We start from the raw sequence: 17,441 nt of genomic DNA, 5'->3' as shown, positions 1-17,441 counted from the left end.
GTCATCCAGCCCAGTGAGAACTTGATTCACCAGCCTTTGGAAGGTGGCAGGTGCATTTTTCAAACCAAAGGGCATTACCACAAACTGATAATGCCCACCAGGGGTAGAAAATGCTGTCTTGGGCTTGGCTTCCTCAGCTAATCTGATTTGCCAATACCCAGCTGTCAGGTCAAATGTGCTTAAGTAGTTGGCAGAAGCCAATCTATCTATAAGTTCATCTGCCCTTGGTATTGGGTGGGCATCAGTCTTAGTGACTGCATTGAGGCCTCTGTAGTCTACGCAAAACCTCATCTCTTTCTTACCACCCTGGGTGTGAGGCTTTGGCACTAGAACTACTGGACTAGCCCAAGGGCTATCTGAGGGCTCAATGACTCCCAGCTCCAACATTTTCTGCACCTCTGTCTTGATGCAGTCTCTGACATGATCAGGCTGCCTGTAGATTTTACTTTTAACTGGCAGACTGTCACCAGTGTCAACCTCATGGGTACACCAATTGGTCTGACTGGGTGTCAGAGAGAACATATGTCTAAAGGATTGAAGAACTTGTTTGCAATCCTTTTGCTGATGCTCAGAGAGGCTGCCACAAAAGACAACACCCAACACCATCTACTGACCCATCATCAGGGTTCTGAGTGAGCAGGTATGGGAGAGGGTCACTCTCCTCCTCCTGTCCCTCATCTATGGCCATGAGCAAGCTCATGTCCTTCCTGTCGACATATGCCTTGAGCCTGTTCACATGGAGCACCCTGTGGGGGCTCCTGGGAGATCCAAGGTCCACCAGGTAGGTGACCTCTCCCTTTTGCTCAATGATTGTGTGGGGCCCAGACCATTTGTCTTTGAGTGCTGCTGGGGCCACTGGCTCCAACACCCACACCTTCTGTCCAGGCTTGTACACAGTCAAGACAGCCTTTTGTTCATGCCAAGCTTTTTGGAGTTCTTGGCTTGCCTCAAGGTTTTTAGAAGCCTTTTCCATATACTCGGCCATCCTGGAGCGGAGACCAAGTACATAGTCCACTATGTTGGTTGCAGGCTTTTTGAGAGGTCTCTCCCATCCTTCCTTCACCAAACACAGGGGTCCTCTTACAGGATGTCCATACAAAAGTTCAAAAGGGCTGTAGCCAACCCCCTTCTGTGGGACTTCTCTATAAGCAAACAAAAGGCAGGGTATCAGGACATCCCATCTACGCCTGAGCTTTTCAGGTAGTCCATGAATCATCCCTTTTAGGGTCCTGTTGAACCTTTCAACAAGCCCATTGCACTGTGGATGATAGGGTGTGGTGAACTTGTAGTTGACACCACATTCCTTCCACATAGCAGTCAGATATCCTGACATGAAGTTTGCACCTCTGTCAGAGACAACCTCCTTAGGGAAGCCCACTCTGGAGAACACTCCAACTAGAGCTCTTGCCACAACAGGTGCTGTAGTGGTCCTAAGGGGAATAGCTTCAGGATACCTGGTGGCATGGTCCACCACCACCAGTATAAACTTGTGCCCTGATGCTGTCTGGGGTTCCATTGGACCAACAATGTCAATCCCCACTCTTTCAAAGGGTACCCCCACCACAGGTAGTGGTATCAGGGGGGCCTTTGTTGTGCCACCTGACTTACCACTGGCTTGGCAAGTGACACAGGAGCGACAAAACTCCTTGGTATCTTCATTCATGTGAGGCCAGTGAAAGTGTGAGACAAGTCTGTCCCAAGTCTTTGTCTGTCCTAAGTGTCCTGCAAGGGGAATCTCATGGGCCAAGGTAAGAAGGAAACCTCTCTGTGACAAGGGGATGACCAGCCTCCTGGTTGCACCAGGTTTGGGGTCTCTTGCTTCAGAGTACAGGAGTCCATCATCCCAGTATACCTTGTGGGTACCTGTGGCGTTCCCTGCAGCCTCAGCAGCAGCCTGCTGTCTGAGGGTTTCAAGGGAAGGGCAGTCTAACTGTGCCTTCCCCAGGTCTTCTCTGGAGGGTCCCCCTGAACCCAGAAACTCAACCTGATCAGGTTCAAGTTCTTTAGGCTCAGTTTCCCTCAGTTCTTTGAGGTCAGCCTCCTCTGAGACTTCATCCACAACCCGGGGCAAGGGGGAAGGCAATGCCTTAACCCTACTGCTCTTCTTCTTGGAAGGTGTCTGGTCCATTGTTCCAGGATCCAGCACCTGTTCAGTGGGGCATCTTCTGGCCTGTGACCTAGTCACATCAAGCACATGTGCTGGCAAGCCTACCATTTCTATGCGAGTCCTCTGCTCCACTTCTGACCATAGGGATGTCTCCAAATCATTGCCCAACAAACATTCAACTGGGAGGTCTGAACTAACCACAACTTTCTTTTGGCCACTTAGCCCTCCCCAGGAGAAATCAACAATTGCCATACTATGGTGGGTAGTGACATTGCTGGCATTGGTCACTAGGTAGTCTGTACCTAGCATGATTTGTCCAGGGTCCACAAAGTTAGGTGTCACCATTGTGACACTGGCACAAGTGTCCCTGTAGGCCTGAGCCATTTTTCCACTTATAAAAGGTGTCTGCCTGTATTTGCCCAAAGTATTGGGACTTGCATTAGGGGATATGTCCACATCCCCTGTACAGACAAGGACAGCCTGAGTTTGTGTGCCAACTAAGTTGTCATACCCCTCAGATCCCAAGGTTAACCCAACTAATCCCTTTGGAGGTGCACTACCACTGCTGACTGTACTAGGGGGTGCAGGTGCCTTAGGGGCTGCAGTGGTAGGAGTTTGCCCTCCTTTCTTGGTGCACTCACTAAACCAGTGAGTTTTACTTTAACAGTATTGGCACCACCTTTTAGACTGGCCTTCTTGAGTCTTCTTTTTCTGCTGTGAAGCCTGACCCCCACCCTCTTTGGTTTGTTGGGGGCCTGTCGAAGTCTTCTGGTCATTTTGTTCATTCTTATTACTACCCTTTTGGTCTGCATTCTTCTGACCACCCTGGTTCTGAGTCTGGTTCTGCTTAACCATCTGTCTGCCTTCTTTCCCAATTCTTGGGGAGAGGTCAGATCCGAGTCAACAAGGTGCTGATGCAACAACTGGTTCTGACAATTATTTAAAATCTGTTCTCTCATGATCAGATTGTACAACCCTGTGTAATCAGTAACCTTACTGCCCAGCAACCAGCCTTCCAAAGCCTTAGTGGCACAATCCACAAAGTCAGACCAATCCTGAGACTGAGTTTGCTGGGTGTCCCTGAACAGCAACCTGTACTGCTCAGTTGTTAAGCCAAACCCATCAATCATTGTATTTTTCAGGACTTGGTAATTGTTAGCATCCTCGGCTCTAGTAGTGAGGAGCTTATCTCTACCTTTGCCTTCAAAGGAGAGCCACAAGATAGCTGCCCACTGACTCTGGGGGACGCTCTGGACAGTGCAGGCCCTCTCCAAAGCAGTTATCCATTTGTGGATATCATCCCCTTGTTTAAAGGGGGGCACTACCTTACTCAGGTGTCTAGTGTCTAAACTCCTGTCCTTTTCTCTAGGTAAAATGCTGCCACCAGTGGGGTCTACCCCACTCAATTTCTGCTCTCTAGCAAAGGCAAGTCTCTCTTTGGCCACGGCAAGTTCTTCCCTTTGGCCAGGGCAAGTTCTTCCCTTTCAATCCTCAGATTGACTTCCCTCATCTTAGCCTCATGCTCTTCCCTCTGAGGGGATGTCATCCCTCTGTGAGAAGAGGTCTGAGAGCCATTGGTTCGAATGGATCTGTTAGAACCTCTGGATAGAGACCTAACTCGTCTATTCCCAATGTTAAGCCTGCCTGAAAGTGGCCCTGGGGGTCCCCCAAGTCCATTCTTATGCCTGCTTAAGTTGGTCCTGGTGAGTCTACTGACTTTTACCTGACCCTTTTCTGCCTCCTCATCTGACACATCCTGATCCTCTTCCTCCTCATCACTACCTGTGCCATTGAGTTGGAAGTCAGGGTCCCCAAGGGTTCCCTCTAAGGGGGGCATGCTCCCATCTGGATTAGGAGGGCCTGTGTTAGAAGCCCTCCTGGCATCATATGTCCCTAAGAGACCAATCAGGAATGGGATGGTAGGGTTAGAACCCTGTTTTAGCTTCCTGGAGGTACACACTTGTCTCATCTCCTGGAAGCTAAGAGCTGCATATCTTGATATGACCTGTGGAGGGTCAACTGACACAAGGGGGGCCTCTGAGTTCCCTCCTTTGTCTGACATGCTTTTCTAGTGAGGTGTAAGTGGTGCACTTACCTACACTATTTGTTTGCCTACTGATCCCTTGCTAAGAGTTGTAGTCAGGTTGTGCTAGGCCCTGTTAAACTACAACAGCTGGTTCAGTAGAACTCAGAGTATTCTAAGCTAAGTTATATGTACCTGGGTACTTATGTGATCTTTCAAATGATATTCTTAGGATACGTGTGGTAAAACAACAGCAAGCTCAAATCCCAACCGCTGCTCACCAATGTGAGAAGTTGGCCTGATATGCAGTGCTCACTATTCTAGTGATCACTATGTATCAGTCCAAACGACCCTTATTGATGATTGGTTGTAAGTCAACCTTATAGACCAGCTATCCTAGTAGCATGGACAAGAGCAGTCTTTAGGCTAAACTCTAGAGGGCGTGTTAAGCCAGCTGTTATACCATCACATATACCCCTTGAACACCAAGTGAAAGGACACCACACAAGTTGTTATGAAAATAAAAGGATATTTATTTATAACACAACAACCCTGGACTCTTTATGAGGACAGGGTGCTAAGCACAATACAAAACTCTTAAAGAAATACTACACGTCGCACAATTTACGCAAATGCCTGAGGGGCACGAAAAACCATATACTATGGAAGTGGAATGCGAATCACTAGCAGGTAGGTAACAGTTCTCAAAGACTTTAGAATCGCTAGGCCTACAATGCTGAACCCTTAGATTAGAAGCAGGAGGCCTAGGGGCGCCGGGTGCAGAGTGGAAACTCTCACGCGCAATGCGGGACAAAGTCTATGGATGCTAGCAAATGCAAAGTTGGTGTTCTCGGGCGAACCCGACTAGATAGGTCAAAAACGAAAGTGGATCTAGACACTTAGAGAGTGGATCTACGCTGGAGCACCGTGGTACTCTGTTTACCTAGCCCAGGGGCTGCGGCTGCATAGGGTTCAAGTGTCGTCGGGAATCCTCGTTGACGAACCAGGAGCCTGAAGTGGAAGTTGCTGGCAGGCGACCAGTGAAGATGTTCCGGGCTGATCCAAGGACTGGATCAGTGAAGAAGAGTACCTGTAAGCAGAGAGGACCGAGTTCTGAATCACTAGCCAGTGATTAGGTGGGCACCAGGATGGCACCGGACAAGGTCACCTCGACCAGGTGAGTGGGCGACGCTGGGCTCTGCAGTCTCTCGGACCAGGAGGCGTTGTCGACGACCAGGATGGAGGTGCGAGCTGTCCCACGGAGGTGTCTGCCGTCGGCGATGCTGGACCCAGGATTGGGGCAACAACTCTTGGCAAATGCAAGCCCACGTTGTAGACTCAAAATGGCGTCTGGAGTGGACCAGGAGGGTCCGGGGTGCTCCTCTGTTAGAGGGGGGCGAGGGCTAGTCTAGAGGAGCTAGACCAGCGTTGAAACAAACGTAGGACGTCGTCGGGAGGGTCACTAGCCAACGGGCAAGTGACCGGACAACGTGGCAAGCGACACAGAAGCAAAAGGGCCCCATGCAGATCTGGTGGATGCTGGGGGGCTGGACTTCGGTGCTCGTGCTGCTTGAGGTTGGGGCTTCTCTTACCCCAGTGCACCCACTCGAGGGTCCCTCGGCGGTCGTGCTGGATCAGTGTTGTGCTGGTTCTGATGGTCACCGGTTCCTCTGGTCTCGTCGCACCCACGGTTCTCAGCTGGGCTGTAGAGGCAGGTAGAGGTCAGAGTGGGCAGGGAGTCCGGGTCGCGTCGTGCTGGTCGGTCTGGTTCCGGAGGAAGGACGTACAGCAAACCGCAAGATACTTAGTTGGTGCCTGCTGCTGCAGGGTGACTACTCCTTAGTCACAAGGGAGAAATCTTGAGAAGAAGTCTTGAGTTCCTTTCGTAGAAAGTAGTTTCAGGATTCAAAGATGATCTAATTTGGAAGGGTCCCCGCTCCTACCTTTATTCTAAAGAAAGGGGCTGGCACGCGACTAGGTCCTGCCCATGGGTGGGACCAGGAAGAGGGGTGGTTACACCCCTCTCCGGACTTTCCCCAGCTCAGGGGCTGGTGTGCCCCTGGAACTGGTTCAAGCCGGCAGATTCATAGTGCGCACCGGGGTGCCACTTGCAGTCACCTTCCTATTCAGCCCTGCCTACCTAGGATACACAAAACCCTGTCTGGGATGGTGCTAGCACCGCCCCTGACATGAAACCCTTTGTCCAAGCTCTCCTCGCTGGAAGGACTCCCAGCAGCAGGAGGTCAGACTTGTGTCTGTGGTGGCAGCATCCATTTTGTGATGCTGAGGCTCGAGTTAACTTTAACCGGGGTTCACAGTTACATACATGTCGTGTCCCTCTAGAAGGGTGGAATGCTAACCCCGTCGCCCGAATTGGCGAGGGGTTAGTATTCCAATTCGTATGACACCTTACTCGACATGTTTTGATAAAGCGATACCAAAGATAGCAAATAACCGCGAGGATTATAATGCACTTAAGAGTATATGGTACGCGTTATCAGAGAACAGCTATTAGGACTTGGTTCTGCAAGCTGCAGACGGGCCAGAGCACCATCTCACATAATTCCAAGCACTCTGCCTTCAGGATTGTTAAGGCCTGCCATAGGAGTGACTGATAGGAATACATGTGTCTATTTTAGGGTTAGATATAGGTCTACTATATCTAAAGCAAAGGGTGATTACACCACCTTGCCCCAGCTGTCGTGCAGCCAGTTGTGTCAGATTTAGATGGCCAGCCAGGGGTGGCATAATACATGCTGCAGCCCGGGTAGGCCCTGGGTACACCTATGCCCTGGGTACAGGGTCGGATAAGGTGGCCCAGTACCAATTGGTAAATGCACCTAAGGTACACAGGTCAATTTAGAGAGAGAACAGCTAGGCTGTGGGTCTGATTAGCAGGCCCACAGCCAGGGAAAGTCGTAAACCAGTGAAGCAAAAAGCAAAAATCTGGGGTGATCATAGGATTGCAGACCCTACTCTCCCACACTCTCCATGCTGCAAAAAGGGGCAATAGAGCTTGTGCCTGCAGAAGAACGAGGTACAGGGGTGTACTCTCTGTACTTCTTAATCCCAAAAAAGGACGGATCCCTGCGGCCCATTCTAGACCTCAGACCCCTCAACCTATACATACTTTCAGAACACTTTCATATGTTAACCTTACAGCAGGTCCTGCCGTTGCTCAGTCAGGGCGACTTCCTAGCGACCCTGGACCTCAGGGATGCATATTTCCACATTCCCATTCACCCAAGTCACAAGAAATCTCAGGTTCACCATCAACAATCAGCATTACCAATTAAAGGTCCTGCCTTTCGGGTTCACCACTGCCCCCAGAGTGTTCACCAAGTGCTTAGCGACTGTGGCTGCGCACCTTCGAAGACAACATGTTCATGTCTATCCCTACCTGGACGACTGACTCGTTCAAGCCAAGTCAGCCCAGCAGTGTGCCAGCCACATGTCGCGCACAATTCACCTCCTTCACAGTCTATGGTTCTCACTCAACTACACAAAGTCACACCTGCAGCCCGCCCATGTGCAACAGTACCTAGGGGCAACATTAAAAACTCTGACGGCAACAGCGCAGCCGACCTCTGCCAGGGTCAAGAGCATGCAGCTGCTCATTCGGAGGTTCAGGCCTCAACAATCGCTCCCAGCGCAAGTGTTCATGCAGCTCATCGGTATGATGGCATCCTGCATAGTCATAGTCCCGCACGCGAGACTGCACATGCATCCCCTTCAAGAATGCTTAGCATGACAGTGGAACCAGGCTCATGGGCATCTAAAAGACCTAGTGTTGGTGACCGGTCGTGCTTACAACTCTCTGCATTGGTGAAATCCACAAAACCTTTGCAGGGGACGACCGTTCCTAGAGCCTGTCCCACAGATAGTGCTAACGTCGGACGCATCTCTCCAGGGTTGGGGAGCGCATGTCCTCCATTACACGGTGCAGGGACTATGGACAACACCACAGCAGAAGATGCATATCAACCTGTTAGAGCTGATGGCAATCTTCATGGCACTGAAAGCGTTCAAGTTGCACCTGTGCAACAAGGTCGTGTTTATCCGGACGGACAACATGACTGCCATGTATTACATCCAGAAACAGGGAGGCACACACTCCCCGCAACTATCTCACCTAGCCCAGAGCATGTGGAAGTGGGCCATTCAGAGGAACATCTTCCTCATGGCGGAGTATCTCCCGGGCGTAGACAACCAGATGGCGGACCTGCTCAGCAGGCACAGTCACCAGATGCACGAGTGGGAAATCCACCCCTCGGTACTCCAGCCATACTTCCAGCAGTGGGTTCACCCAGAGATCGACCTCTTCGCCACAAAAGAGAACGCAAAATGCCAAAGCTTCGCCGCCAGATTCCCACACCCGCTGTCTCAGGGCAATGCGATATGGATGAACTGGTCAGGCAGATTTGCGTACGCCCCACTCATACCGCTGGTGGTGCGCAAACTGCGACAGCACTCCATGACGCTCATCCTGGTTGCTCCAACGTGGGCACGGCAGACTTGGTACACCACGTTCCTGGAACTTTCAGTGGTGCCTCACCAACGGCTGTGCCTCACTCCCAGCCTCCTCACTCAGAGCCATGGAGACATTCAGCACCCAGATCCGCAACAGTTGAGCCTAGCGATTTGGCTCCTGAGGTCATAGAGTTTGGCTACCTCAACTTGCCCCCTGAGTGTATGAAAATCATCAAAGAGGCAAGGCGACCTACAACTAGGGCGTGCTATGCAGCCAAATGGAAACGTTTTGTCATATACTGTTCCAACAATGACATTGATCCGCTAGATGTGTCCACGCAGAACATCATATGTTACCTGCTTCATCTGTACCAATGTAATCTAGCGTATAGTTCCATCAGGATACGTTTGGCTGCTATGGCCGCTTATCTTCAGAACAGGCAGCACCTTTCACTTTTCAGAGTGCCTGCCATCAAAGCCTTTTTGGAAGGCCTTAAAAGGGTGATCCCTCCCAGACACCCTCCTTCGCCTGTCTGGAATCTAAATATCGTTCTCTCCAGGCTCATGGGGCCCCCCTTTGAGCCTCTCCATTCTTGTGAGATACAGTTTCTTACATGGAAAGTAGCTTTTCTAATAGCTATCACATCCCTACGAAGAGTCAGTGAGCTTCAAGCCCTGACAATTCAAGAGCCCTACCTACAAATTCATGCTGACAGGGTAGTGCTGCGCACCAACCCCAAGTTCATGCCGAAAGTTATCTCGCAGTTCCACATTATTCAAAACCTAGAACTGCCGTTTTTCTTTCCAAACCCAGATTCAGTAGCAGACCGAGCACTGCACACCTTAGATGTCAAGAGCTCTCCTGTATTACATCGACAGGACAAAAGACTTTAGAAAGACTAAACAACTGTTTGTTGCCTTCTCTCCACAACACAAAGGCAACCCTATTTCCAAATCTGCTATAGCCAGATGGATTGTTAAATTCATACAAATCTGTTATCAAAAGGCTAAACGCACTTTAACAGTTCCCCCATAGAGCGCATTCAACACGCAAGCTAGGGGCATCCATGGCTTTCCTAGGTAACATTCCTCTAGAGGATATATGTAGAGCAGCCACATGGACCACCATACATACATTTACCAAACACTACTGCGTAGATGTACACTCCAAACAGCAAGCTGCTGTAGGACAGGATGTTCTCAGAACTCTTTCAGACAGCTGCAGCTGGCATGGGCAACCGCTGATAAGGAGGTAACTGCTATTTATTCTATGCACAGATATGAATTCAGCAGCCCACTTGCCTTGAACGGAATATGCTACTTACCAGTATGCATCTGTTCTTGGCATGTAGGGCTGCTGACATTCATATCGCCCACCCTCCTCCCCGGTGCCTGTCGCAGCTGTAGCCCTCAGAATAATTCTCAGGCATGTTCATCACTTACTGTATTACACTCCATCTCTGCCACAATGGCGAAAAACAATCTGAGGATGGAGAGGATGCCCATGCGCACTGTAGTCCAGGGGAGGAGCCACCTATCTCGTGATACTTCGAAGACTCTTCCAGGACAACAATGTGCAATCATCCGGACCCAACACTAGGCGGCGATCTATGCACAGATATGAATGTCAGCAGCCCTGCATGCCAAGAACAGATGCATACTGGTAAGTAGCATATTCCGTACTCTGGCTGAAAGTGGAGTTATTGGATCATTTCCAAGGGCCTGTACCTATTAAATATTGAAGTCACTATATAGCCCCCTCCATCCTGAATGACCACCTATTGTTATAGCTGAATACAAGGAAGCAAGGGTACAACAAAGGTCTACCTAGGCCTTCTCCCTTCCTGCTTTTAACAGTAGTGGAGAAAATCTTTTGCAATCTGTAAATCAATAAATTATATTCTCTGCCAGGCTCGATCAGAAAAGCAGTATCACTTGCATATTTAAAAACTAATCTTAACATGTTCTTGTTCTTTAAACTTACTTGGACAGACACCTTTACAAGTCAGTATTTCCATAAACTTACTTTTAGACCTCTTTTCTGTGCTCCTGTCTATTCTAGCTCCTGAGTAGAGATGCTTGCTACATAGAGTACTATATAAGCGAGCAGTAATAACCTCTGCTAGATTGATTGGAGAACACCAGTGTGTTCTGATCCTCATGGTGCCTTCCATAAGGTTATTTTTTTTATACCACCTGTATTCGTTCAAGAAGCTTTGACACAATTCCATGTGAGCCAGAAAAAAAACATTCATGTTATTCAGCCCAGATTGTAATGTTTTTGAGACTTCAGTAGTGGATAGATTTTCGGGAAATCAGACCATTCGTCTGTCATACTTGGTGAATTTATACAATGTAGAAAAGAAGCAAAAATTAATATCATAATGTATATATTCTCAGGCATGTTTTCATAGGGAATTTGCCAAAGTTAAATATTCTCAGAGCTGGCAATAGCTTGTGAGATAATTCTAGTTAAATACTAGTGTCCCAATGTGACAATACTAATCCACTCACATTGCCATTCCCTTTACCAGAAGGCTCTGTCTTGGTAGCGAAGATAGGCAGTCTGGCCTAATCAATCAGGTAGAGGGTGGAGAATACTGTGTAACCCATTCGATTTAGCAACAGGGCTGAACTTCTACATAAGTAGAACATACACAACTTTTATTTCCAAATAAAAACAGAAAATGGTAGCACCTCCTGGCCCAAGTTATTGTCGCCAAATATGTGTGTAGCTTCTTTCCTGGCTAAAGATTCTGTTGGGCCAAGGGCCCAATACCCGATCATATGTTAAAATGTCCTCCGGTTTAGCTCTCTCATTCAATAACAGTAAGGATCTGCCAATTTACTAGAGAGATATTTAAAAATTCCAGTGGAAAGCCATTGGGACCAGGTAACTTCCCACTTTTCAACTGCGAAATAGCCTCTGAAACTTCCTCCACTGTAAAGAACTAATCTTGAGTTACGGGAATCATAAACCGTACTCTACCAAAGGCACCCAGCCTCACTAAGCGCAATAGGTTTCTTGCATGAATGTGCATCCCATATCTATCCCAAAAATTTAATTAGACACTAATCCAAGCTCAACCTTATTTCATATCCTATTTACTTTCAAAATTAGGAATTGAAGTTTAGCCAAGACCTGTTCACAGATTTCAATTCATTTGAAACTGCTTCCTCCCTACATTAAGGCACACTTAGTAAAACAATGTTCTATCTGCATCATATTGTAACATTACTACCTATCCGCATGCTTCGAAAATGCAAAACTGCCTGCCCGACTCCACCTCCTGCACACCAACACTACAGGCTTAAAACTACCTATTTCCCCAATTCACATTGCTCCTGTATACCAACCATATAATTCTAAACGTAGATTATCACCCACATAAAACTAGGCATTGTTCTTTGGGGCATGTAGAGGAAACCAGTTTAGTACAGAGACTCATAGTTGGTCTTAGAGCAATAGTAACATTGTGATTGATTTAATCTCCCTTACTTGACTTCTCCTGTCTCCAAACCTACTACAGTGTGTAGTTCAGGACTTGCATGTCAGATGGTTTGGGTCAGTCTGGATTGAGCTTTACTTGCATCTGACAGTTTCACCCTTTTCTAACTCTATGTAATCTCCATGTCTGCCAACATTGTTTCTGTACAAGTTAATTTGTTGTCCCAATTGTTCCCCCTTGACCGTCTTCCCTATTCTTGAGGCTACTGAGGACTTCAATCAATCCCTATAGTTCTTTATTCGTCGTTTTTTGTCATGTGTAAAAACCATAGAAGCAATTTACAGATTAAAATCATTTAAAAAAGAAACTATACAATCAATACATTGTAATTATCAAAAGGGCGGTGATAGACTCCTCACCTTTAATAAAAATTCATTTCGTCAGAGCCGCCAGTTACAGATTAAGTCGATGTCTAATAATGCATTTCAGGAATTTAAATATGTACTTCGAAATCCATTCCAGCTCTAAAAACTGCAAAGATAACAGGGCTGGACGACAAGTTCTGATGCCCATTAGTTTTAGAAGGGGAATCAACCAGATCTTTCTATGCTCATTGTAATATTTACAGAAAAAAAATGTATGAATGGTTGCCTGAATGGAGATCTCGTCACACGGACAAAGTGGTAGTATTCGATCCCAATTAATTCTTGTTGGAAAGGCAACCAGACGATGTAAGAGATTAAGCCTGAACCTAGTCAGGAGAAATCTCTAAAAAACTGTAAAATCATGGGTCAGGTATGGCTAAATTGAAAAGTAACTTGAACTGCCATGGAATGTTGAACAGAAGTTTGAATAGCTTCCTTCGACATTCGTAGTTCCTCCAAATGTATAAGAGAGATCTCTTTTAGTGTCTTCCTAGGTATTTCCTGGATCAAAGATGGAACTGAGTAATGTTTTCCTAATCCTAGATCATCTAAAAAGTTTTTAATATAGGACAGCCATCCAATTTTATGTGAGTTATCCAGGGACATACTATCTGCAATTATTTGCTGTGTAAACAAATTCTTCTCTGATGACCAAATCAGATGCCAGAGGAGAAGTGGTTGAATTCTGGCTAGGTCTGACAAATGGGGGATCCCCAATTTCATATGACATGTATAAGTGGACCCGCTCTTTGGTATCATTAAAAGAAATCTTAAAAAGACATTCTCACCACTTGTAAAGCACTAGTGTTTGCATACCCCCATATCCCGTACAGGACTATTAACTGACATTTGGCTCTATATATCTTTAACAATTCCACAGGCGGCCTTTTTCCTAACCTTTGTGAAAAATTTATAAGGGCCGCTACTGCTCTCATGAGGTGAAGTTTTCTGGCCTCAATTGCAGGTTTCCAGTTTAATCTCTGATCTATAACAATACCCAAATATGGGTATTGGTCTGTGGTTGCGAGTTTCTTATTATAAAGATAGATATCCTTTACCACTTTTTTACCTGGACCAGTAATCATTACAAAGTTTTTTTTTTTAATGTTTATATGCAAGTCCAGCTTTCCCATGAATTCGGAACATCTATCCAACGCCTTCTGGAGTTCGCGAGGAGTGCGGGCCAATATCACAGCGTCATCCGCATAGAGCAGAGCGGGAATCGGGCGGTTTTTTAAGTGAGGAAGATCTTGGCCCCCCTTCAACATGGCCTGCTCCAAGCCATTGGTATAAAGGGTAAAAAGAAAGGGGGCCAGGACACAACCTTGCCGGACTCCTCGCTCTTCCCCAAACGGCGCTGCCAGCTCACCCTTTACCCCGATCCTCACCCTAGCAGAGGCATTGGCGTATAGTTCTCGCAGAAAATCCACCAATTGCAAGTCAACCCCCATTGCTATTAGTATGGACTAGAGTTTAGCGTGGGAAACGCAGTCGAATGCTGCAGACAGGTCGACATATACCATGTACTGTCTGCCAGACTAAGCACATGCATATTTGCCCAGTAACGGAGGACTTAAATTTACACATTAAGAGCCCATCCCATATGCTATCTGATAATCTAGAAGGCCAGGATTTTCCTTCATATTTTAGTGGCAGATAGCATCATTGATTTATGTCTCTCCAACGTTTCATCAAAGCATCCAATGTTCTATGAAGATTCTGCATGAAACCTTGAAAGAAGATAGGTTTTTTTTTTTTTTTTTTTAATTTTTTGAAAACCTTTATTGTGCATGAAAAAGAAGGACAAATACGGGCCTACAACCGTCCGGCCGGCCACGAAACAATTGAGCACGAAAGCAAAGAATTTAGGCCCCCCCAGCGGTATCAGGCAGTGCAGCAACAAATAACAACAATTACACAATATTGAATCATGCCGCCAAGGAGGAGGAGCAGTGAAGGTTAATTTTAAAAGTTTTTAAACATAAAGCGAAAAAATTAAATCAAGGAGAACTGAGTCCATACAGTCCGCTTACAGTACATACAGGCAGCAATAAACATGGTAATAATGAAAACACCCAACAGTTTGGCGGCACAAGTCCCAACAACAGAAGCATCAGTCCACATCGACATACCGCCCACAGCGCTACCCGCTCCTTAGAACCCTCATGACAGACCCAGAACAAGAAAAGAAAAAATTATAAAAAGGACATAAATAGATACCATAGAAATCAACGAAACTAAAACGTACCCCCCCACCCTACACACATGCAGAGGCTATGGCATACCCCCCCCCAGCAGAGTGTCTGTCGCCCCATAAACCCGAAATGTAGTGAGAAAGAGAAAAGAGAAAAAGGAAAAAGAGAAAGTAAAAGCCAAGATCAGAAGAACAGCAGAAAGGAAAAGCGTCTCACTCGACATATAGGGAGGAAGACAAGTGTACAAACTAGTCTAAAACCCCCCAATAATGAAAAAGGTGGGGAGGAGCCAACAATTATCAAGCTCGCTAAACTAGCGAGTCAAACAATGGTTAATACCCCAAACGGAGCTCCAAAAATAAAAGACCTCACAACAGATATAAACAAATAGCCCACCTCCAGACCCCGTGCCACCCAGGACCAAGGCCCCAACAACGAAGACCAGCAAGAGGATATTAATACTGCGGTCGTGCAAGAAGAAACCATCAGAGGTGCAACAATGTGAAGCCGGGGGCAGCCGGCAACTAAGATGGCCGTCCCGGACAAAGGAAAGCAACGAGTTAAAATGGACGCCACCCGTTACCGGCAACCCCCCGTCCCAATAGTCGTTATCGGCAGGTCAAACACCCCAGAGAATTAACAGAGCCGACGGCTCGCCAGATATCAGGATAGTCAAGGGAGGCTTCGATCGTGCCGTGAACCATAATGCAGTATCGCTAAGGAGGCGTCAAGAGCGAGAGCTAAGCGCTACCTAATAGTACCCAGCCAGCCGGAAGATTCAGTGTGTAGTCTGCGGGTGGTCCACACATTTCCCCACACAGAGGAGAGACAAGGGAAAAATTATAACATCTGTATATAAGGAGTGGGAGAAGAGCACTCTAATCTATAACACCCGAAGAGAAAGCAAGTCGGGAAGAGGTCAGTCCCACGTACTCTCGGTCTCCGCCAGCCCCACCAATCTCTGCCACCCCAAGTCTCATCATTACAATCAGAATAGCAAACAGTACTGTGGCTGGGGTGAAGCACTTCAAATAGGCATACAAGTCAAGCAATAAGCAGTCCCACTCCAGTCCCCACCCGCCGATACATCAAGTCCCCCAAGGGGGTAGCCTAGCCCTGGCCCGAACGCGGATGGCCCCCTACTCCCACCCCCCCTGAGAAGCTGACATCCACAAAAACAAAGGAACAAGATGGCTCCACTGGGAAAGGGGGAGGGACACAAACGCAAGATGGACGTCGCCAGCCTCCAGGAAGTCCACTGTCCCCAGCCGAGAGACACTCCGACACATTTAGTTGATAAAAGATCCACATTGGAAAGGGTGGAAGTCTCAAAGGCAAAGCAGGCAAATGGGCGTGAGGCCACGTTCTTAGCGCCCGGTACAGTAGCGATACCAGGCAAGGCTGAATGTCAGACACAGGGCGGGAGGGAAACAAAGTATCGTCAGCCGGTCCGACCGGTGGCTTCGACGTGCTGCAAGTTTTAGTAGAAACAGTAGCAACATTAGTACGAACCCTCGAGGACACTGTATCCCAGTCAGCCAACCATACGGGGGGGTCCGGTCGTTGTGGGGGACAGATCTTCCACTCCCGCCTCAAGTCGGACACAATGGTGTCAAGCTGCACGCCCAGAGTGGCATATCCACGTTCTAGCGCCGATCTCAGGTCACACAGAGTGGCCAGAACATCCCTAAGTGAACACGCAGGCTGCTGTTCCCTGAATTTCAGGTCGGAGGAGGGTGAACGCGACCTGACCCCCTGTGTGTCCATGGACTCGCGGTCACCAAGCGAGGACGGGCCATCTTCCTCACGATACAGGGGGACAGGCGTCGCCATCTTGTCCACGATATAGCGCTAAATCGGGGGGGGGGTGGGGGGTCCCCGGAGGCACCGCCGATAATCGATGAGAACTCACGGCTCCGGTCCGTCTCGCCGCCAGCCAAGGTCCGTGCGGGACCGTATCAGCAGTGGTCGTCAATCAGGTCGGTGGGGGCGGGGGGAGCTCGCCGGTGCCAGGCAGGAGCAGCGATGGAGTAAAGGCAGCCCACCGTCAGCTTCACGAAGGAGCGTGTTACCCAACGCGACCGTTCCAAGTGATCGCGCTGCAATTCCAATGCGCGATGAAGCCTCGGCAGGCTGTGCAGGACAAGCTGCCGCACGAGCCGTGGCAGCGTCCCCCCTCCCCGGCTCCAAGCGAGCAGCCCGGGCAGAACAAAGCCTCGGAGGTCCGGCGGTGCACAGCACACAAGCTGGGGTCCAGGGCCGGCAGGCAAAAGCAGGATATTTTCGGACACCAGGCAGGCAGAGGATCCGGAGGAGCGCTGGCCAAGTCAGCGCACTTCACCGCACATCCCGAAGGGGATTTGCATCAGGATTTTAGGCAGGATGACGGCGCAGGATTCAAGGGCCGGCGGAGCCGAGAGCTTACACGTCCGCTCCGGTGGCCATCTTGGCTCCTCCTCCCCGAAGATAGCATTTTTAATATCAGGACTTACAGGACGCTTAGAACTTGTGGCCTACATAATGACATCTCTGTACAATTAAGTTTCGAAGCTGTTAGTTCTCTTCTTCTTTGGCTAGTGAACACTGTTACCACTGAAAATAATGTAAAGGGCCCTTTGAGCTGCAGAACGTGGAGAATCCATTATTCACCAAATGGTTTAAAAGACTGTTCTTCTGCTCTTTCTGGTGCTCTCAGAAATCCGCATTATTTCTACATGAGTATCATTCTGTATTCTCCGGCCTTCCAGTCCTATATTGAGTAGTTTCTTTCAG

General features: G+C 48.2%; 1 protein-coding gene across 2 annotated transcripts in view; it reads left to right on the top strand.

The window, feature by feature from the left end:
* The window catches only part of GLYR1 (glyoxylate reductase 1 homolog), a 526,825-nt gene that overhangs the window by 111,677 nt on the left and 397,707 nt on the right, over positions 1-17,441 (top strand). The gene's annotated exons all lie outside the window — the stretch shown is intronic.

Source organism: Lissotriton vulgaris, chromosome 10 (assembly GCF_964263255.1).
Source record: "Lissotriton vulgaris chromosome 10, aLisVul1.2, whole genome shotgun sequence".
Lineage (NCBI taxonomy): Eukaryota > Metazoa > Chordata > Amphibia > Caudata > Salamandridae > Lissotriton > Lissotriton vulgaris.
Note: the sequence above shows the minus strand (reverse complement) of the source record. Positions and strands in the feature narration are given on the sequence as shown.